This window comes from Dreissena polymorpha, chromosome 8 (assembly GCF_020536995.1).
Source record: "Dreissena polymorpha isolate Duluth1 chromosome 8, UMN_Dpol_1.0, whole genome shotgun sequence".
Classification (NCBI taxonomy): domain Eukaryota; kingdom Metazoa; phylum Mollusca; class Bivalvia; order Myida; family Dreissenidae; genus Dreissena; species Dreissena polymorpha.
Genome location: NC_068362.1, coordinates 68750867 through 68773906, shown reverse-complemented (window position 1 = coordinate 68773906; position 23040 = coordinate 68750867). Strand labels below are relative to the sequence as shown.

The 23040-nt window shown below is 35.6% G+C and overlaps 1 long non-coding RNA gene across 1 annotated transcript in view; it reads left to right on the top strand.

Moving 5' to 3' along the window:
* The first annotated feature begins 11703 nt into the window (after positions 1-11703).
* The window catches only part of LOC127841372 (uncharacterized), a 31339-nt gene continuing 20002 nt past the window's right edge, over positions 11704-23040 (top strand). Inside the window, exon 1 of the long non-coding RNA XR_008030949.1 lies at positions 11704-12179. This is a non-coding gene — a long non-coding RNA (uncharacterized LOC127841372). The remainder of the gene's footprint in view (positions 12180-23040) is intronic.

The window sequence follows — 23040 nt, the reverse complement described above, 5'->3', positions numbered from 1 at the left end:
TATATGTTCTATTTATGTACCCTTTTAAAAACATGTTTTCTCTATCAAACAGCTACACATATCGGTACCTTTTTAAGTCAGGAAATGTGATACCTAATTTGCTTTACATAATATTACTGTTCACTGCAAAAACTATGATACATTTTACCAAACTGTCAATGCCATAGTAATCAAGATAATTATATTCCATATCATTTTTCTATTAAGCCAGTTATCTCTCAATTACACGTCTTCTAAACATACAATTCTTCTCATTTGCATTTTAAAAAAAACATTCACATAGTGGAAATTTAAGAAAAATTAGTATTTAAATGCATTTACAGAAAAATAAGATTTAATTTCTCGAGACTTAATACAAACCAGAAAACCCAAAATTAATAGTAACACAATTTCTCCTGATTTATTTCTGTGGTTCATGGTATACAGGATCGTATATCCAAAGCGATCCCACTAATTACGTTACAGTAAAGGTTCGACATATTGATGAATACTGTGTCATCGAATCTCTTCGTCGTCTCGGACGCTGCGAGTCACTCATGTACGATTACCGGAACCTTAAATAACAGGAAAAGAAACGAGATTTGATGGCAAGAAATTGTCAATAAAGAAGGAACTGGAACTGTGTTTAATCACATAAATCACGGAATATGGTCGAACAAAACGCCCACTGATATTCAACAATCTTGTAAAACCTGATAATAGGTCTGAGGACACTGTTGTTGAAGTAACAGTTATGCGACACCTTAGGTTTTTTATTGTTCAAAATGTAGTTGGACATTCCTACACTGATTTGATGTGTTATTATGGTTGTTTGGGTAGTAGTTCCCAAGTACTTACAAATTAACAAATTGTTATTGCCAACTGTGATATTGATTAAACATTATATGTATGCGAGCTTGTTGCAAGATGTTTTAGTTTCCTATATCAAATGTATGAGCATAATCGCCGCTGTCATGTATATGATATTAAAGCTACAGTAATGTTTGTCTTATCCATCAAGATATAAGGACAAATGAATCTCAATGTACTAAGCGAAAACATGTTTTAATGGAACATAGGATTCGTTTCCTATTAAATTAACGTACATAACGTTCAGTAAACTAATGCAAACTAATGAGGCAATCAATTTGGCTTTCATTAGATTTAGTTCAAATTGAATTATCCTGTTTAATATATTAGGCGTTCTCTACACGCACAAAGATCGTGGTACTGCAACTGCATATTAAGAACCAAATTGGCAACACTATTCATTTGAACGCCGAAAGTCTATTTAAAACCATTTGTATCGTACTTAAAAATGCTCAAATCAATTGTCCATCTTAATAAGAGAAGCGATTAAGTAATTCGATGTTATGGTGTTGTTGTGATAGAATGGCCTGTTTATAGGAAAAGGACTTTGTGTTTATTGTGCCAATTGATTGGTTAGCGATTGAGTTGCAAACAAACGTTTTCAAATAAGTTTACTTAATGTCAAATGTTCAATTCGTAATATGCAATGTCTTGTAATAGACTTTGTCTGTTCAACTATAATATCATTAACATAATGAACTCCAGGAATGGATTCTATATTTAAATTAGCTAGGCTCATCTTATTTTACGAACACTCGTTTCAACAACTACGAAATACGCAACTTGTTGCAATATCACTATTAACGACAAATGCATGTTTTAATGCAAGGTTAAATGCATGGTTAAAAGAAAAACAAATTAAGCTCAGATGGTAAGGCGACATCTTATTTTCAGTCGGTGGTTGTCTTAGCTTTGCATCGGGAAAATCTTTCCTCCTGAAATTTAATTGTATGGTATCAGGAATAAAAGACAAAAGAGTCTAGGGCGCGCCCTAATGGAAGAAGGAATTCTATGTGCGTATGTGCGTGTTAACTCATTAGATCCACCACTCAGAAGTTAAAGTACCGTGCTGTTGTTCCAATGGCATCAGTTGTAAGAGCCTCTCAGCGTTTGTATTTTTGTCTTACAATTCCACTGTAATATGTTACTTTGCGGTGAATGGACAGTAAACAGCTTTAAATTACCGTCCTAAAAAGTTAGAATCTTCCAAACAACTTTGCATGTAAAATAACAATCGTCAATGTACTAAACAAAGATGTGCATTCAGCAACATTTTTAATAAACGTAATGAACGAAAGTTGCAACCTTTCGAACTATGGAAGGCAACACCTCGAGTTGGTATTAAAAGCAACAGTACATTCATATAAGAATGATAACATATGTTAAACTATCATTCAGGACCATTCTGATGTGAGAACATTGTAATGTAAATATTAAGACGCTTCACGATCCACAGTCAGTACATTAAATGCTTCTAAATACATATACAATTTCTGTATGTGTGTTCATATTTCTTGACCACAATTTGATTTATATCAAGTGAAGCCATGACAAAATGGGTTTGTGAATGAGATTCATTGGACATTTTGAAATGTTTCACTTGCATTCTCCTAACACAGTAAGCAAATGTTATTTTTGTCAATCAGAATAAACAACGACACAGACCGTGTTATGCCTAATTCAAAACGCAATAATAATCATCAGCACCTTTATCATCGCCTTGACCGGTCTTGCCAATGGGGGGAAATATGAGACGATTGCAAACAGATCCTCCGCCATTCAGGTCTGTTGTGGGCTTCTTGGGTGCAGCTCATACATGGGGCCATTGCACACAGTCTTGTACCGAGAGTCGTGTCTGGTGACCTGTCCAAACCAAACGCTTTCTTTGTTTGAATATTGCAATGAGAGGTAATTGTAAGCAAACACGTGCTGTTGTAATTTTTCGGATATACTTGTCTTGTACACTATGAAGGAAATGCGGAGCAATCTTAAGACACACTTGTATTCAAAAGTCTGTGTTCGCGTAAAGTGTCCAGGTCTGAAAGTCGTTCAGGAGGATGGGGACTATGAGGGACTTGTAGAGCCTGTGCTTTGTGGGTAAGCGTATGCATCTAATTGTCCACAACCTGTTCAGTATCGCCATCCCCCCGGTCGCCATGGCAATTTGTATTCGGACCTCAGCGGTTCTGGTACCATCCATGGGCAGGGTTGCTAATAAGTACTTAAGCTTGTAACTTCTTCCAGCTTTTTGCTGTTAATAATTAAGTCTTCATTGGCGTTTTCCACGCTGTTAACTATGATCATCTACTTCTCCGGGCTAACCTTTATCCCGCATGTTCCTGCTCTACCATAAATTATATTTGTAATGTGTAAGAGTTAACTTCTGTTGCCACCATGAAAGATGTAAATGGAGGTATGGTGGTTTTGAAAGGTTTCCTTCATTGTGTTTTCATGCAAAGAAAAGGTTAAACATACTGGAGTAGAGCAGATATCTTTGAAAAACGCCCACCTTTGTTCTGAAGAAGTTTATCTTCCGTCCATTGAGAAGTACTGCGCTGATGGTGTTTCTACATAGATTGTATGACTTGCACCAGCCCTTTGAAAATGTTGAATTCCATCCAAACCTGCAATAGGCAATCAAGCGACACGCGGTAAAGCGCTTTCGTAAAGACGATGAAGTGTTGGACGTCCTCACGTTGGTGTTGCATGTGTAGTGTTGTGTGTAAATGAATAGTTGAATGTAACCTGTGGTGTTTTGTACGACTAAGAGTTTTGGTAATGAACGCTTGCTGAGTAGCATGGTCTTGTTGTCTTTAAACCCGTAATTGGCCATTTATAACGTGCTTGTACGAGCTACAACACTAAACTGGCGACGAGGATGGCCAACCTTCCTCCATTTCCTTCGTTCAACATCCATGACAGCGGCGACACGTCAAATTCTTCGTCAAATTCAGCCGGCGTACGGTGGCGTAAGTGGACGGAAAAATTAGACAATTTAATCTGTGCACTGGACATTGATATTGACAAGCGCAAAAAGGCTCTCCTTCTGCATTACTGTGGCGAAGAGTGTTTCGACATATATGACTCGTTCACTGATGAACAAAAAGGGGTAGGTTCTACTAAAACTGTACAGAATGAAAACGGTGATAACATAGAAACCCCTGACGAATATGGAAAATTGTGTTCCTCATTCAAAAACTATTTCACTCCGAAACAGAATCTTACCTACGAAGTCTATAAGTTTAGGCAGTCGAAACAAGAATCTGGTGAGTCGATCGACACCTTTTACACAAGACTAAGAACCCTTGCAGCGACATGTGAATTTCACAACAAGGACACTGAGATCCTTAACCAAGTTATACAAGGATGCACGTCTACACGCATCAGACGTCGAGCTCTGCGAGATAACTTTACTCTTGACAGACTTATTGAAGAGGCTCGCGCATTGGAGGTTTCCGAGGTTAGAGCGTCTGACATGGAGGGACGGCAAACAGCTAACGCTAACGCTATCCACACTATCCCTGGTGGTTCGCGTGGTCGTGGTGTATCTTCGCGTGGTCGTGGTGTATCTTCGCGTGGTCGTGGTGTGTCTTCGAGTGGTCGTAGTGTATCTTCACGAGGTCGTGGTTCCTACAACAACCCATCCCAGGCATCAAGAACTGGCACTGACTGTCGTAACTGTGGTGGCAAACATGTAGACCGGAAGTGTCCGGCATTTGGGAAGAAGTGTCATCATTGTGGCAAATTAAATCATTTTCAAACAGTTTGCAGATCAAGATTACAACATGTGAACTATACAGAAGCCAGTACTTCAGAAGCTACACAAAATAGTTCTAGTGATGAATCTGTATTTAACCTTTGTTGTACAAATTCTAGCATACCCTCTGTTTGTGTTAATATTTTTAACAGTGATGTTAAATTTTTGATTGATACTGGTTCTAGTGTAAATATAATGAATGAAAATATTTACAATAACATGAGCAGCAAACCTTCTCTTCAACAGCCTGTACCATTGATTTTTGCATACGGTGCATCTCAACCTTTAGATGTTAAGGGTTATTTTAGAACAACCATCAATTATAAGGGTAAAACAGTTACTGCTGACATGTATGTTGTAGGTAACACTGACTCTAGGCAGTCCAGCTGTCTCCTTGGGGCCAAAACTGCTCAAGCTCTGGATATTGTTCAGTTTGCATTTTCTTCGTTTGCAGCTTCAAGTTCTATTCCAGATCAGTACCCTTCTCTGTTTGATGGCAAGATGGGCAAGATAGAGGGCATCTCTGTGAAACTGCACATTGATCATGATGTTCCCCCAGTGACACAGCGTCATAGGCGAATTCCATTCCATGTACGCAAAGATGTTGAGGCTGAACTCAAGCGTCTTGAAGACCTTGATGTTATTGAGCCTATTTCAGGTCCCACACCCTGGGTAAGCCCCGTTGTAGTTGTCCCCAAAAAGTCAAAAGGTGTTCGTGTTTGCATTGACATGCGTGAGGCTAACAAGGCTATCTCTAGGGAGAAACACCCTATGCCAACTGTGGAAGAACTTATGTCAGATTTGAATAGTTCTACAGTATTCAGCAAACTTGATCTGTCCAACGCATACCACCAACTTGAACTTGATGAGTCCAGCAGGTACATCACTACTTTTGTCACTCATGTTGGTTTACGGCGCTACAAACGTCTATTGTTTGGTGTGAATGCTGCATCTGAAATTTTCCAGAAGACGGTTGCAGACCTCCTTGCTGACATCCCTGGTGCAAAGAACTTGGCAGACGACATCATTGTTCATGGTAAATCTCAGTCAAATCATGATCGAGCACTTAGCCTTACATTGGAGCGACTGAACAGATGTGGTGCCAAACTCAACAGAGATAAATGTGTCTTTTCTGTAAACAAAATCTCTTTCTTTGGCCATGTTTTCAGCGATACAGGTGTTTCGGCTGATCCAGAAAAAATTAAGGCTATTGTAGGTCACTCAGCTCCTCAAAACCCAGCTGAAGTAAGATCTTTCCTTGGCATGACGCAGTATGTTTCTCGATACATACCTCAATATGCAACCATGACTGAGCCACTCAGACGTCTCACTAGGCAAGATGTTCCTTGGGATTGGTCAAGTGATGCCCAAAATGCTTTTGATAGTTTGCGATCTGCTCTGTCTAGTACTAAGGTGATGGCTTACTTTGACCAGAACAAGTCAACTGAGGTTCTTGTTGATGCATCCCCTGTTGGAGTCGGAGCGATTCTCACTCAGGAAGGTAGAGTTATATGTTACGGAAGCCGTGCACTCACAGACGTGGAACAGCGATATTCACAAACAGATCGTGAGATGTTAGCTGTTGTTTATGGTGTTGAGCACTTCCATCTGTATCTCTTTGCTTCTGAATTCAAGGTGATCACAGATCACAAACCCCTTCTAGGTCTTGTGAACAGTCGTAAACCTGCTTCTGCGCGCATTGAGAGATGGCGTCTTCGGTTGATGCCGTATCAGTTCACACTCGAGTATCGTCCAGGTAAAGATGACCTGAATCCTGCTGACTATATGAGCAGGCACCCATTCACGAAGCCAAAACGTGATAATGCAGCTGAGGCTCATGTTGCTTTCATTGTCCAGAAGGCAGTACCGAAAGCTATGTCCTTACAGGAGATTCAAACCGCAACCAGAGAGGATGCTACACTGCAGAAAGTTATGACAGCCATTCAGTCCGGCAACTGGTCTCACTCCGATTGTACGTCCTTTGTCAGGTTTCGATATGAGTTTTCGATAGTAGATGGTGTTATTTTGCGTGACCACCGCATTGTTGTTCCCACTTCCTTGCAGCAGCATGTTGTCGAAATTGCTCACCATACCCACCAAGGCATGGTTAAGATAAAGCAACTAGTTAGGGAGAAGGTGTGGTTCCCCGGCATTGATAAGATGGTTGAGGATGCGGTTAGATCTTGTATCCCATGTCAGGCTTCATATCCCGGTCCAAACAAACGAGAACCTATCTGTCCTACAAAGCTTCCTTCTAAGCCATGGGAAGAAGTTGCTGTTGACTTTGCAGGTCCTTTCCCATCTGGCCAATACTTGCTTGTTGTAATGGATGAACACAGCCGGTTCCCAGAAGTGGAGATTGTTTATTCGACAGCTGCCAGAGTTGTTGTACCTAGATTGAAGTCTATCTTTGCTCGACAAGGATTTCCCTCTGTCCTGAAGTCAGACAATGGTCCTCCATTTCAGGGACAGGAATTTGCAGAGTTTGCTTCTACCTGTGGGTTCAAACACCGAAGAATTACTCCTCTTTGGCCTGAGGCCAACGGAACTGTAGAAAGGTTTATGGCCACACTTAACAAGTTTGTTAGGGCTGCAGTTGCTGCGAACCGTGATTGGAGAGATGAACTTCATGATTTTCTCATGCACTATAGAGCAACTCCCCATGCATCCACTCAGATATCCCCCTTTGAAGCCCTTGTTGGGAGAAAGATGAGTATGGGACTACCTGAAATCTCAAAGCCTGTCTATCCTGTTTCTGTCTCTACTCGTTTGGCGATAAATGATGCAAACAGTAAGCAAAAGATGAAACAGTATGCAGACAGCAGACGTCACACAAGTCCGTGTACATTGATAGCAGGTGACCAGGTGCTGGTCAAACAGCGTAAGGTTGACAAACTTACACCTCCATATAACCCTGACCCTTACACAGTCAAAGAGAGACGTGGAAGCATGGTTATCGCTGATAGGAATGGTCATACCATTACTCGCAATTCCTCACATTTCAGACCTGTTAATGCTAGTATTCCTGATCCTGATCCTGATCCTGAGGGTGAACCTGAAAGCATTGTTGAATGTCCAGTCCCTCAGTTACCTGACCTTGGTTCGAGTCAATCTGATTTGTCTCCTACAATGACTCCTGTTCCCTTGCGCAGAAATCCACCTAGAGCAGCGGGAATGCCTAAGAGACTCTGTGATTTTGAACTGACATAGGTTAGCAGTGTCTGTTTTATTCAAGATCATGGTATTTGAAAAATCATTGGAAGTTTTGATATAAGTTTAATTTTTGTTTAAATTGTTAACATTGTTAAATGATTGTTTTATCAATGTAAAATAATAATCATTTTACGCCATGATCATTTATAGGCAATGACAAGCTATTAAACTTAAGACATTAGGATTAAGTTAATAACATTATATTGTTGTATAATAATTAAACAAAGTATCAAAAGGATTTCCCATTAAGCATATGGCTGCTAATGTTTATTGTCTAGTCAAGTAATCTCTGATTATATGCCTGAACCATGAGTGTATGTTGAATGTGAGTTGTTTATTATTACCATTATGACTTACCTCCCACATAAATACCTATGCTTTGAACAATTGTGTGAAACTTTAGATTTCCTTGATATGTTTAAGTAAAGAAACTTTTATCAGAGTTATTATGAGAGTGGAGATTTGATTAATCTATAAGGACTGTGAAGTTTTGTGTTTTATTTACATGGACATTGAAACAAATTACTTTGATTACTTATTCTTTTAAAATGTTGCTCAGTAATTTGTTTAATTTAACTTTATGCAGTTTTTCTTTAAAGGTGGGGAGGAATGTAGTGTTGTGTGTAAATGAATAGTTGAATGTAACCTGTGGTGTTTTGTACGACTAAGAGTTTTGGTAATGAACGCTTGCTGAGTAGCATGGTCTTGTTGTCTTTAAACCCGTAATTGGCCATTTATAACGTGCTTGTACGAGCTACAACACTAAAGCATGTGTTTTTCTAATTTGTTCAACTGTGCCCCGCGGAGATTGGAATCCAGCCTGCTATCGCAAGCAGCAACATGCCTTACTTTTTAATCGGTTGAGGATGATGCGTAGCATCTCTTGCTGGGATGGCTGATGATGCGTAAATTCTCGCCTTGCCTTTTTGCGGTAGGAGGATGACCAGAGACTGGGTCAACTCCTTTTTAAACTTCTATTTCCCAAATCTTCTGCAACAGTGCCATCATTTGCTGAAGTTGTTGCCGCACCTCCGTGCATATTCAGCTTGGAAGCGATAATGTCCAATCCCGGAGATAATAAGCCTCAAGACCGCACACCGCCTCCCAAACCTCGAACTTAAGTATGGACAGATTTTCGTACCGTAAGCTATTTATTAAATCATATAATGACACGCATCGTATGTTCCTGAAAATAAAAATACAATTCTTACACAACATATGCATACAAGCAACCCAAACGCTCAAACATATAGAGTCAAACTATCAATTATAGGCATTGATTTTAACTATGTCTCTAGTCTAGAATACGAAACAAGAGTTCTTGAAGCATGTTGCATTTGATAAACATTAAATGTTAAAGCACCCCACCTTTTCAACATGGCATAAGCACTTCTGTTAAATCAAAGCGCCGTAGGCGCTGAAGGCCTGGGCTAGATTTAGGGTGCTTGGAAAGAAGTGTAGTGACTAAACTGAAGTAAATGTAAACGGATCCACGCTATTTTGCTGCCAGATACAGTGTACATGTATGCTGATGTTATGAAGTTGAAGGTTTAATATGTTACTTGTGCTTAATATGTCTATCTAGTTTTAAACACTTCGACCTTTAAGCTAAGGTCATTCAATGGTCAAGGTCATCATAAAATAGGTCAGTGGAAAGGTCTTGTCCAAAGGGGAGTTATGGACAAAAATAAAGTAAATCCAATCATGAACCACAAAGTTATGGTGAATGTTAAGTTATTGGGTGCTTTGACTTTTGAGTTCAAGGGCCAAGGTCATCAAGAAATATGTCCGTGGGAAGGTGTTGATCAAAGAAGAGTTGTGTACAAATATCAAGTGAAAAAAATATTCTGTAGTATGGAAGTTATGGCAAAAGTATAATTTTTCGGACAGACAGTTCAGAAACCATATGCCTGCCTTCGGGGCATAAAAAAAAATGTATGTATGAAAAAGTTTAAATTAAATATTAGACTTATGGTTGTATTTTACAGACACACATTTTCAAGAGATGAAGAGGAAGATTCATAAGTAAGGCTAGGTTTCTTTAACTGAAGTGTTAATCGGATGTCAAGCTTCTCATTTATACTCTGGACAAGCAGTATCAAGTGTTGACAAGAGCACTGCCAACGGGTGCAGGACGCTGGAATACAAGTGCTTGACACAGACTAAGTTTCAAATCCAAAAAGAGGAATAGTTTCCTCATGTCAATAGAAGTAGGTCATCACATAATCATTCTACTTATTATATGACTCATTTTCGCGAATATGAACGAAACGAGCGAATATGATGCTTTTTCTGCAATGTTTTTATCAACAAATTACAGTTTAATGTAAAATATAATTAAGACTGTTAACATAAATAGATCAATTCTCTAGCCATTATCATGTTTCGAACTCTAAAGTCATGTTCGCGAATATGAACATTGTTTTTAGGCTACACACAACCAACAATAACCACGACGACTCCACAATACAAGGTTTACAGTCAACTCGTACCTTAGTCAACTCGCACGGTAGTCAACTCGCACGTTGTTTGGTCAACTCGCACGGAGGTCAACTCGTACCTAAAAGTCAACTCGCACGGTAGTGAAACTATTGATGTGTTGATGGGTTCTGAATGAGTTATTTATGCATAAACACAAATGAGAAATACTTTCAGAGTTTAGTTCAATACTTTTTATTGCAATATTTTCACAAAATAACACATTTTTTTTAACAAATTGTGTTTACACCAGGTAACATTATCGGCACATTATAACAGACAGTAAAAGTACTTTTTAAAATATATTTTTTAAACTATTATTTTTATTAAAATATTTGAAACACACATTGTCAAAGCTTTATCATGTACACAAGTAGACATTCATCTATATACTTTTATTTGAATATTTATTTCAATATTTACATACAGTATCAAAGCTGTACAATATGTACACAAGTAGACATACATCTATATACTTTTATTTTAATATTTATTTCAATATTTACACACATTATCAAAGATTTACAATATGTACACTAATATTGTAATTTAATGAATAGGACAAAAAGACTGATAGAACTATGAAGTATTAAGAATTTAATATTTGTCATAAAACTATTAATGAAGATCCCGTTACCTATGGAAAACTTATTGCGCACACAATTATAAGTAAAACACGTATAACAATAATGTTAACGTGAGTACAAATACGTATAGCTTAGTATCATATAAACCGAGTATATATGATTATCATACCTACATGTATTGAAACATTTTTGTACGCAAAGATTATTAATTTTACAATAATAATCAGTCATAATACAATTTTACAGAATCAAATGTGTATTTAATTAATAATTTAATAAAATTGCCCAGCATTATTAAAATTTGAACATGAGTTACAGTTCTACATTAATTAATTAAATATTAAATTGTAAAGCATGACAAATTAAAATATTTAAGTATTCCATACTACAGCCTTATTTCTAGGCAACCCCTATCAGTAATAGCCTTATCTACCCCTCGATTATCAGTACCCTCATCAGCTCTGAATGACTGACAGATTAGCTGTTTATTGTAATTTTAGGGGTGGGAAATAGGATATGGTGTTTTCAGGTATTGTTACTTTCTTGACTGATTAGGTAACATATGGTTTATTATTACAATTCCAAATTAACAATTAAAGTGATATTATGGGCATGTTTCACTGTTGAATTGAGCTGAACATAATTAATAGGTCAAAAGAGTTAGTTTAAATGTGGTTACTGACGAATTATCTGCAACTCATCTTGCTGCCAGTTGTTTGTAAAAAGTATATATTATAATCGATATTTTACATGACTCACCCAGTCCTCTAATCCGAAATGATCCGTAAAACAAAATAGTGTATTTGTGTCGTATGAACGAATCTGCACTAAAACTAGATTTAGATTCACTTCGTATGTCGTCAGTTGTCAAAACGAAACTACGGTTGATATTCAAATGCATTATTTTTCTCTTTCCGGGATATTGTTGTAGTATGTTGATGCTGCATTAACAAATATAAGTGTATATGAAGTGAAAACACCAAAAATAAACAACGGTTGCGATAGACACTACATAGACATATACGCTCTTTAGTCGTACCTAGCACATATCAGTGAAAGGGTGAAAAATTACATATCTTTAGGGTATGGGTAACCTATGGTCTTTAAAAATCGATTAGGAATTTATAAAAGGTATTTCTTGTGTTAGGTTTAAGAAAGAATGTCTCAAAATATTGTAAAAAAAACAACATTGAAACTAGCGACAGCTCCCTTGCAAGGATATTTTGGATCTCCAAAAAGGAGGTTTTTGCGAAGGTCAATATTTCACGCTGCAGAAACAGAACAGAACTGTGAAGGTAAATTGTGAAAAATCTAAAGACTTGTAGGTAAATAAGCACAGCACATGGTTGAAATTAATGAGTAATGTAGCCAAAACTAGAATTGCATTCTGTTTGAATGTACTTTGCATGCCATGAAATGGATAAAATTTTCCAAGTTTTCATTAAAAAGTAGGTGGGTGGGGGAAAGGGTGTCAGACAATTCACCCCCAAGACAATTCATCCCCTGGACAATTCACTCCAGAATTTGATTTCCTTGGACAATACACCCCCAAGACAATTCACTGCCATATTTTTTATATGATATTGTATTGTCATTTGCTTTTGTCATATTTAAAAATAAGTTGTGAACAGATGTTTGGGGTTATAATTTTGACTTTGTAGCACAATTTTGATGTGAAGATAATAAATGTAGTATGTAAATGAAAGATGAAATAGTGTTTTTTGTCAAATGCAATCCAACCAATGTTTTTTTTCTATAAACTGTGTTACAACATATAAAATTGAAACAAATGAAGTATTTTGTATTTATAATATTTGTGCATTGGATTTAAATAACAGATTGCGAAATAAGCGCACGCCCGTTGGCCTGGGCGTGTAATTTATAGCTCGGGCCTATTAAAATTGCCATATTGTACGCCCGTCGGGCCAGTAGAAATTCCGTGTATCAATATTGTTTCATTTTTAAGTGTGATAAAAGTCATTATTTTGTGAGTACTTCGCGAAGATTTCCGACAGAACTTCGCTCAACTTCGCCTAAAATACGAGATTTAAACGCGTTCCGATTGGTCCATACATTCAACGGTCATTTTCGAGTCGTAACACAGGCCACGTGGTGAACAATTTAGACTGGTTATTTACTAGTGGCACACGTCATGCTGATGTGTTTTCTGCTGAAGTAAACTTATCGACGTACGCGGCTTGCATTTCCCGAATAAACATCGTTTTACTTTGTAACCTTGTTTGTGTGTTTATTTCCAAAGTTGTAAGTCCCTACGCGCATAAGGCTGCATAATGCTTAAATACGTAGCTGGAGTGAAGCCTGGCAAGAAACTGCCCACTTCTGATCGTAAGTCAACAAATGACTATGAAAAATCACGGAAACGTGAATTTCAAGAAAAGTGGTAAAAAATCAGTGATGAAGGAGAAGCTATTTCTGTAAGACAGAGTTTAATAAGCTTCGCTTAAAAACACAGCATAAGAAAAAAGTCAACATGTATGATAAAAGTATGCCATCTATGCCTTCACTTGTCAAGTAAACTTCTGGAAAATCAGGTTGCTTGTTTTACAGGATGGTTTCTGACTAAGTGGATCTCCAGGATTGCAGTGATGATTAGATGAACGAAGAAGTTGTTTATCACATGTTAAATACTTATAATTAATAAAGGACATAATTACATGGACTTGTTATATTGTGTTGCAATTGTTTTTGCAATAGGCTTTACAGTTAACATACCCTGGATACAATTTTACTTTTGATAGATTAACTGCTATTGAAAGATGAAACCCTTTATCAGGGTGTATATTTTAACAAATTTACTTTGGGCTAGTAATTTTGCTGCTGGGCTACTTGTCTTTACCATTCCAGTAGCCCGAATGGCTAGTGGATAAAATGAACTATTGTGAAGACTGAAATAATATTATTAGGTTAACTGCTATTTTATTATTTGAGAACTTTGTCAAATATTGAAGTTGATTAATTAGTTTCATTTAATTCTTAGAATTTTACATTATGACAATTACTTTTTTATTCATGTTAGATGGGATAATTTATTTAATAAAATATTATGGTTTAATTGATAAGAAAACCTTAATTAAAGAAAGGAAATTTAATCTGGTTGGAAGCGTGCTATTAATGGGTATTACAATCAAGCAACAACAACAACATAACCTTTATTAAGCTCAAATCACAAATATAGTGACACATGAGTATACAGTTACAATGCATCTTTTACAAAGAGTTATTAACAATTGTGACATGGTGTTAAACTTTACATAGAAAATAGAAAAGAGAAAGAGAAGTGGAGATGAAAAAAGATATGAGACATACATTTGAATTGAGTGGGGGAATGATGATGTTGACCTGAGAAATAAACATTTTTTATTCCTTTGGCCTGAATAACCTGTTTGTTTACATGGATTACTGATGCAGACTAAAGTTATGGTTTTTCCATTCGGTTCTATTTAAAACCCGGTGAATTTGATTGGTTAATTAATTTTTGTCTGCAGCGCTTCGCTGATCTGTGTGTTAACCCTGGAATTAGGTCAGAAATGTGCGTATTGTTTGTGTTTTCACTGTTTCCTCTATAGAATAATCGTGGAGAGTGTTTCATTTATAGATCGCATATTAACTAAACTTTCAAAAGTGACGTATAGATTTACATTTTGTAGACCGAAATTGTCTGTTAATGTAATTCTACTTGGGATTAATTGGTGTGTTTAAACTAAGTAATGATCAAATGTGAAGTGACCCATTCACGTGACATTGACCGATGTTGTGTCAGGCCAGATTAACCATGCCCATGTTTGTCCTGTGTCAGTGGCCATGTGATTCGTAAGTAAAGGACTTTATGCTATTGTTTCAGCAAGTAGCTTTATATAATCATGTACTAAATTGTGTCGATTTGACCTGCAGTAGTGAGATTGCATGACAAAAAGTACTTTACTGTACATGTATTTGTGAAGTTGTGTAAGTTTACACATGGCACATGAAATCAATGGTGAAAGGCATGGATGGGTGATGGAGAGGGGGGATGAGTAGAAGTGCTGCAATAAGTAATAAGTGTCAAGTGTCATTGATTAAAAAACATATTCCAGCAAGGTTAACAATAAGCGTGAGATACAAACATACATGTACATTGCATATAATTTGGCTAGTGCAAGGTTTAAAATATAAATCACAATTTGCTAACAACATTTATGATTAAATCAGTATTTTCAAATTTGTGACATTGATATTTGTTGCCAGATTGAAAAAACATGCGTAAAAATATTTTAAACATGCGTAGTGAATGAAGTAAGGTATTCAACATGAACTATGATGTAGTAATACCAATATGTAAGATGATTAATTCATCTTATAAAATATTAATTGATTGATTGAGACGAAATGCAAAAAGTACTGCATTAGACATGATTTTGTTCTCTACATAAATAAATTTATCAACGTGTTAGCGTTTAAAGTAATATTTTTTGTGGATATGAATTAGTCTTATGAGGTTTAATTGTTGAAATACATAAAAGATTACAAACATAATATAACATATACACCAAGTTAAACTTATCAGCGGGTTAATGTTTGAAATAATACTTTTATGAATTTACATAATTTTTTAAAATCCTTTAAGGACCTTGTTGTCAACAATTCTTTAAATTTTAGCGTATTTGTTAGTACAGTACAGTAGTAGTATTTTTTTATAAACTTCCTTCTATGTTCATTAAAAAAGGGACATATAAGCATGTAGTGAAATTCATCCGCCACATCTCTGCATGTACAATGAGGGCATGTTCTCTCATTTATGTCTTGATTGGTCCATCTACCTGTCTCATTAGGGAAAAAGTGATTACCAGTTCTAAGTTTAATAAATAAAGATGATTCATATTTAGTTAGTGTGATTAAATATTTCTCTAATTCAATCTTATCCTTAAATATTGAATAGTTTAAGCCTTTTGTTGAGTTTTGAAGTGAGGTATGCCAGGTTTGCTAGTATTGATCAAGTAATATGCCCTTTAAAGTGTACTTTATATTTTTATTTTGGATTTGATCTTGATTTAGCCATATGTAATTTCTGCCAGTTTGTGTGAAGATATTTTTACATAATTTATCCATTTAGATTCAAAGTTAGGAAGGTTTAACATGTATTTATATATGAGATATGCTAATTTATCCGGTTTCCCAGTTATTAATCTATTCCAGTATGCAATCATTCTGCATTTTATAGTGAGATCTATGGGGTATCTTCCGAATTCTGCGTATATCATATAAAGTGGGGAGCTTTTTCTTAGATTGAAAATTTTTCTCAGAAATTCATTGTGTATTTTCTCTAGTAAATCAATGCTTTCATAGCCCCAAACCTCTGCTGAATATGTTAATATTGGCAGGATAGTGTTATCAAAAAGTTTTAATATCAGATATATTGGTAAATTAAGGTTATTAATTCTTGAATAGAGTAGGTGCATTGCTTTCCTTGCTTGTTGTGCAAGATGTTTCTTTGCAGTTAGGAAGCTACCAGATTTTGCTAAAAAAACACCTAGATATTTGTATGAGTTAACAATTTCTAGAGACGTGTTGTCTATTTTAAAAGAGAAGTTTCTATTTTGCCATGATCCGAAAATAATTACTTTTGTTTTATCCTTATTTATATTTAACTTCCATGTTTTACAGTAATCAGCAAAGTCATTCAGACAGTTTTGTAGTGTTTGGGCATTTTCAGCAATTAAGACTGTGTCGTCTGCATATAATAGTACAATTATTTTGAGAAAAGTAGCAATATCGTTTTCTGGATTTGTAAGTTCTATACCATGGTGGCCTTTAGATTCTAAGTAATTCCCAAGGTCATTTAGGAAAAGGGAAAAGAGGATGGGCGATAAATTTTCTCCCTGCCGCACGCCGCAGTTACATGAGAAAAATGGGGAGTTTTGAGTTCCATTAGAGTTACATGATGGTACATGATAAGCATTCACACACCTGACAAGGCTTTATCAAAGTGTCAACACAGATAAACAAAGACTTCAGTTACACACATTGAAAAATAATTATGTTGGGCTGGGCAATTCTAAGACCTGGTATTGTATTACAAAATTCCATTGTTGTTCACCTGATATTTTGATTATTATTTTTATTTAACTGCCTATAAACAAAAGTGTTTCATTAAAAAAATTATTATTTTTATTCTTATTATCCATTAAGTTGTTGGATTTTCTCTCATTGAAGGATTAGTGATAGAAGTTGTGTTTTGTAATGTTGTGTTTTGAAACATATTTTAGTCTGCAATTATCAGTATTCATTTCAAAGCCAGTATCAAATTCACAGCATTTTATGTTATAATTTTTTAAAATGCTACTTATACACGAATACCTCATGATTTATTAAATCTCCTATAATACCACTAGTATGCTCCTCTTAAAAATGTTTTGAAATGTAATGTACTTTTTACAAAAATTGTACTCAATTCAAGTCCACTTCAATCATACATATGGCACGCCTGAACCACAAAAATGAGAAAAACTAAGTTTAAGTTACTTAAACTAGGTTTTTCTCTACTTAAATTCAATTTAAGTTACTTAATTCGAATTAACGCTGCTTAAAATGAATTTAAGTAGTTTTTGTGGTTCCCGCGGCGTTAACGCTAATTAAAACACCGAAAATGCATTAACGGTGCTTAATGGTAATTTTCTTACTTAAGTTGAATTAATTCAACTTAACAAGGATTTTCTCTATCAATTGTACTATTTTCAATTAAGTTGCGTTAAAATAGGTTTTTCTACTTAAAATATGTTTTTAGTTACACGAATTCAACTTTAGTAAGGAATTTTACTTAAGTTGTAAAGTCGAATTGTTTTGATTGGTCAGTTAATGATCCGGAAGACCTAAGCCAATCAGAAACGTCGTAACAAACGTAAACAGGAAAGGATATTCTTCTACCGCCATTTACAATTTTGCAATGGATCGGTTACAACGCACGCATTTACCTACAGCTGATAGTGTTCTTGAAAGAGTTTCAATAACACTCAGAGATGTACAGAGAGGCAAACAGAACGGCAACCTTGACGTTTCTGCAGCTCGCACCCAGATCGCCAGTCTTCTTACAAACTTGCAGAGACTTGAGAATGACCACACCGTCCCAGAGGATTTACTGAAGAGCACCATCCAGTCAGTAGTGTTAGTCAGAGATAGTCTCCCTGATTTGACTCAACATGCTCAACACAGCAGTCATTCAGTTGATCGTTATGGTGAGTAGAATGCTAAATATAACAAACTTTTTGGCCTGTCATGCATAAAGGGGGTAAGGAGGGAGTCCCATCCCGAAATCCTGTACCTATTATTTTGCTCCTTTGAGTCCTTTCCCGATTTCCTGGATTAAATTAAATTCATTCCCAAATTCCAGATAAAGGTATAAAAAAATGTTAGGCAAATTGTTTTAAATAGATCTAAACCGCAATGCATATCTTACAGTCCCAGCCAAACTCACAGGACCTCAGGACATGACTGGTAAAAAAATTGGAGGTCCAGTAAGGTGACCACACTTACAGGACCTCCTGACCAGTATAATATTTTCTGATGCAAAACACGGATCGTTTTTGATGTTTATTGCATAGTTACTGACTGTCAGCAAAATTTGATGATGAAAGGGTGTTTTGAATGTTATTCCAGACTAAAACAAATTTTAGCTGACTTAAGATTCTAATCCAAATTTATAATATCTGTATTTTTTGCTCGTACCACATGGCAATCTTTTTCTTCCGACCTCGGGCCTGAATTTATTAACAAACCTGACAACCAATCAAAACGCTTGTTTCATATGCTTATTTTCGGACGCGAGTTTTGACTTAACGATAATTAATAATTCAACTTAAGTAAAAAATTTATTACTTAAGTATATGGCACGCCTGAACCACAAAAATGAGAAAAACTAAGTTTAAGTTACTTAAACTAGGTTTTTCTCTACTTAAATTCAATTTAAGTTACTTAATTCGAATTAACGCTGCTTAAAATGAATTTAAGTAGTTTTTGTGGTTCCCGCGGCGTTAACGCTAATTAAAACACCGAAAATGCATTAACGGTGCTTAATGGTAATTTTCTTACTTAAGTTGAATAAATTCAACTTAACAAGGATTTTCTCTATCAATTGTACTATTTTCAATTAAGTTGCGTTAAAATAGGTTTTTCTACTTAAAATATGTTTTTAGTTACACGAATTCAACTTTAGTAAGGAATTTTACTTAAGTTGTAAAGTCGAATTGTTTTGATTGGTCAGTTAATGATCCGGAAGACCTAAGCCAATCAGAAACGTCGTAACAAACGTAAACAGGAAAGGATTTTCTTCTACCGCCATTTTCAATTTTGCAATGGATCGGTTACAACGCACGCATTTACCTACAGCTGACAGTGTTCTTGAAAGAGTTTCAATAACACTCAGAGATGTACAGAGAGGCAAACAGAACGGCAACCTTGACGTTTCTGCAGCTCGCACCCAGATCGCCAGTCTTCTTACAAACTTGCAGAGACTTGAGAATGACCACACCGTCCCAGATGATTTACTGAAGAGCACCATCCAGTCAGTAGTGTTAGTCAGAGATAGTCTCCCTGATTTGACTCAACATGCTCAACACAGCAGTCATTCAGTTGATCGTTATGGTGAGTAGAATGCTAAATATAACAAACTTTTTGGCCTGTCATGCATAAAGGGGGTAAGGAGGGAGTCCCATCCCGAAATCCTGTACCTATTATTTTGCTCCTTTGAGTCCTTTCCCGATTTCCTGGATTAAATTAAATTCATTCCCAAATTCCAGATAAAGGTATAAAAAAATGTTAGGCAAATTGTTTTAAATAGATCTAAACCGCAATGCATATCTTACAGTCCCAGCCAAACTCACAGGACCTCAGGACATGACTGGTAAAAAAATTGGAGGTCCAGTAAGGTGACCACACTTACAGGACCTCCTGACCAGTATAATATTTTCTGATGCAAAACATAAATAAAGGACCGTCCAGTAAAAATGTTTAAGGTCCTGTAAAAGTTTTGATATTACAGGACCTCCTGTCCAGTAAAAATAAATTGAGTTTGGCTGGGACTGATCTTAAGTTTTTATTCACATCAAATTTTCTGTTTTTAAATTCTCACAAGAAACTTGTGTGTTTATTTTATAATTCTGATGTAAAATTTGAAAAAATTTCCAAATTCTGGATAGGAATCCAGATTCTTGATAACATTTTTCCTTAATTCCTTAAGAAATTTAACGACATTCCCAATATCCCGGAGTTAAAATTGCTTCATCCTTGAGTCCCCATGAAAAGCCTTCCCCTCGCCATGGATATACTGTTTATGATATTTTCGTGCATGTTCATGTATAGTCTGTTTTCAAAGGCTGTCCAGGTAGGAATACATGGGGTCCTCTTGTATTATATATTAAAGCTGGAAAAAAACAATTTTTAACCAGGTGTTTCTCAGAAACCCCGTATTTTAATCAGTACAAACAGGTTGATCCACTCCCATTCACGTGTGGCCCGTCACGGATGAAGCCTGACTTGAAATGTTATTCTGGCACCACTATATTTCACAATATTATACCTCCCCATTTCCTGTCTTATCTAAGGCCAAAGAAAAATGATTGTTGGTTTCCCCTAACATGGACAAAAAAATCAGACCCGGCAGGCAGGATTTTTTTTTTTTTTTTTTTAATTCTTAAATGGAATGTGTAATGCTTTATTTTTTTCTAAAGATGCAAATTAAACATGTGAAAGATATTGAATTGAAGTGTCAGTTTGCCCTTAAAGCTTAGTTTAAAACTAATATGACACAATTTTGTTTATGAAAACAACATAAATTACAACCTCAATGTGTAGAAAAGACCAGGCAGGTAAACTTTTATTTTTATTTTTTTCAAATAGCAAAAAAAAAGTTATGACCAGGCACCTAAAAATTGACCCGTCCGGGTTAGGGGAAACCAACAATCATTTTTTTTGGCCTAATAAAATATCTACTATATAATCATTTATGTAAAAAAAATTGACATGAATTTTATTTTCTGTTAATGTTTAACACAACAATCACATCTCAATATAATTATGATCATGTAAGTTTTGTTTTCACAACAACAAGCAAAGAGTATCAAATGTTTAATCAGTGACAATTAACAAATTTATAAAGAGTTCCATTCAAGGTGTTGATTATTGTTTAAAAACAATTGGGATTCATTCCTTAATTGTATAATCTTTTGATGTTAATAAATTTTCTTTGTCAATTGAAATATGATTGACTAATCAGGAGTTTGTTTGTTAAACAAAATGTCAAATGGAAATTTGTTTTCAAATTAGAGAGTTGGCCAAAGGTATCATTTCTTATTTCATTTACCACTTCTGTTTGTTTATTGAAAACAAATTAAGTGCCAAATGTATCATTTAACTATTTTTTTTATTGTAAAAAAAATGTTTCTATAAAATAGTCTAGATTACCATACAAATAGTACCCCTCTGACAGGCTCTTTGTTCTGATATTGTTTGTCACTGATAAAACATCATTGGATAAATATTGGCAGATTATTCTTAGGCCAAAAAAAAAATATGTGTGTTTCCGGTTTCCCGACCGACCCTATTTTTTGGCCCCGACCCTAACATTTTTTTCAGCTTGTCAAAAACAAAATTGTGTTCATGTCCGACCCTACCTTATTTTAGCGCCAAAAGTTGTCAAACATCGAGATTTGTCTTTTACTAAGCATGTTTCACGATAAAAATCTGTCTGAATCGCGGTAAACTTGAGTTAAAACCACGTTTTGCAAACCAACATGAAAAATTTCACAACTTCCGGTTTGGAGAGTATGTAATACCGGACCGGACTCGGAGAAACCCCGAAAAATTTCCGGATTTTACCGATTTTCAAAAAAAAAACAAAAAAAAAAACTTTTTCGACCTACCTACCCTATTTTTTTCAGGCATGAAACCGGAAACACACATATTTTTTTTTTTGGCCTTATTGTTAAAAATTGTAAAACAGAATAGAGCCAGAATAGCTTTCTCAATGTGGACCAAATAAACCTGTATCATTTTGCTATTTTTTTTCAACTCGCTGGTAAATTACGGATTTTTATGCCCCGGTCGTCAAAACGACGGGGGCATTAAGTTTCACTGATGTCTGTCCGTCCGTACGTCTCTAACTATTTCCGTCATGCATAACTCTGCAATGGCTAAAGAGAATCATTTGAAATATAGTATCCAGCTTCATCATGATGAGTTGGACGGTGTAAGGCATTTTCAGATTTATCGGATTACCACTTCCTGTTGACCGATGGACTTAAGTTGTTTTTCCAAAACCAACCCATCAAGATAACTGAACTTTGTTTGACATGGGACTCTATTGGAAATTCAGTCATAAAATCTTCTTGTCTTGAACAACTTAATCGATTGGAATCTAATATTGGTGGAATGGTCACTTGATGTGTGCCTTTCAGAATTGTACTGAAAGATCCTGCCTGCAAACCAAGATAGCCACCACAACAGAACTTAGTTTAACATATCACCCTACGAGGAATTAATTAAAAACCTTCAAAGAATTTGCTCAGTTGTAATCAAACGTTGGTAGAAATGTCACTGGATGGTCAATAAATTCGAAGAAGAAACCATTAAATTTTGTTCTTTTTTATTCAACAACTATGCTAAAGATATCATTCAATAAATTACACAACATAATGACATGGTAAAGATACAACAGTATAACAAAATTACGTTAAAAATGTAAGAATATCAAAAATAGAAGAAGATTTCTACTGACCAAAATCTCTGTTAAAAAACTATATTTTTTTAGAATTTGAGCATCTGATCATAATTTCATAAGTTGCAGACCCAGCTTCATTCATCCTGGGTAAATCATGGGATTGATGGCCTACGTCAACAAATACAGAACATTGATTTAATTTTATATGTATTCATTCTATTTCTAAAATCTTAATACAGTGTTGATAGTACATATAAAAATGGAGATTAGTCCATTGGTTGAGACTCCACTATTTACTGTTATTTACTGTTAAATGGTGTAAATTTTTATTTTTACTTTGTATCCTCCTTATTATGCAACCATAGAATCCCAAGTGACACTAAGGGTATTTATGAGTGAAAAAAGGGTACTTGGAAGTTCTGTGAAGCTATATGCCTTTATTAGTCATA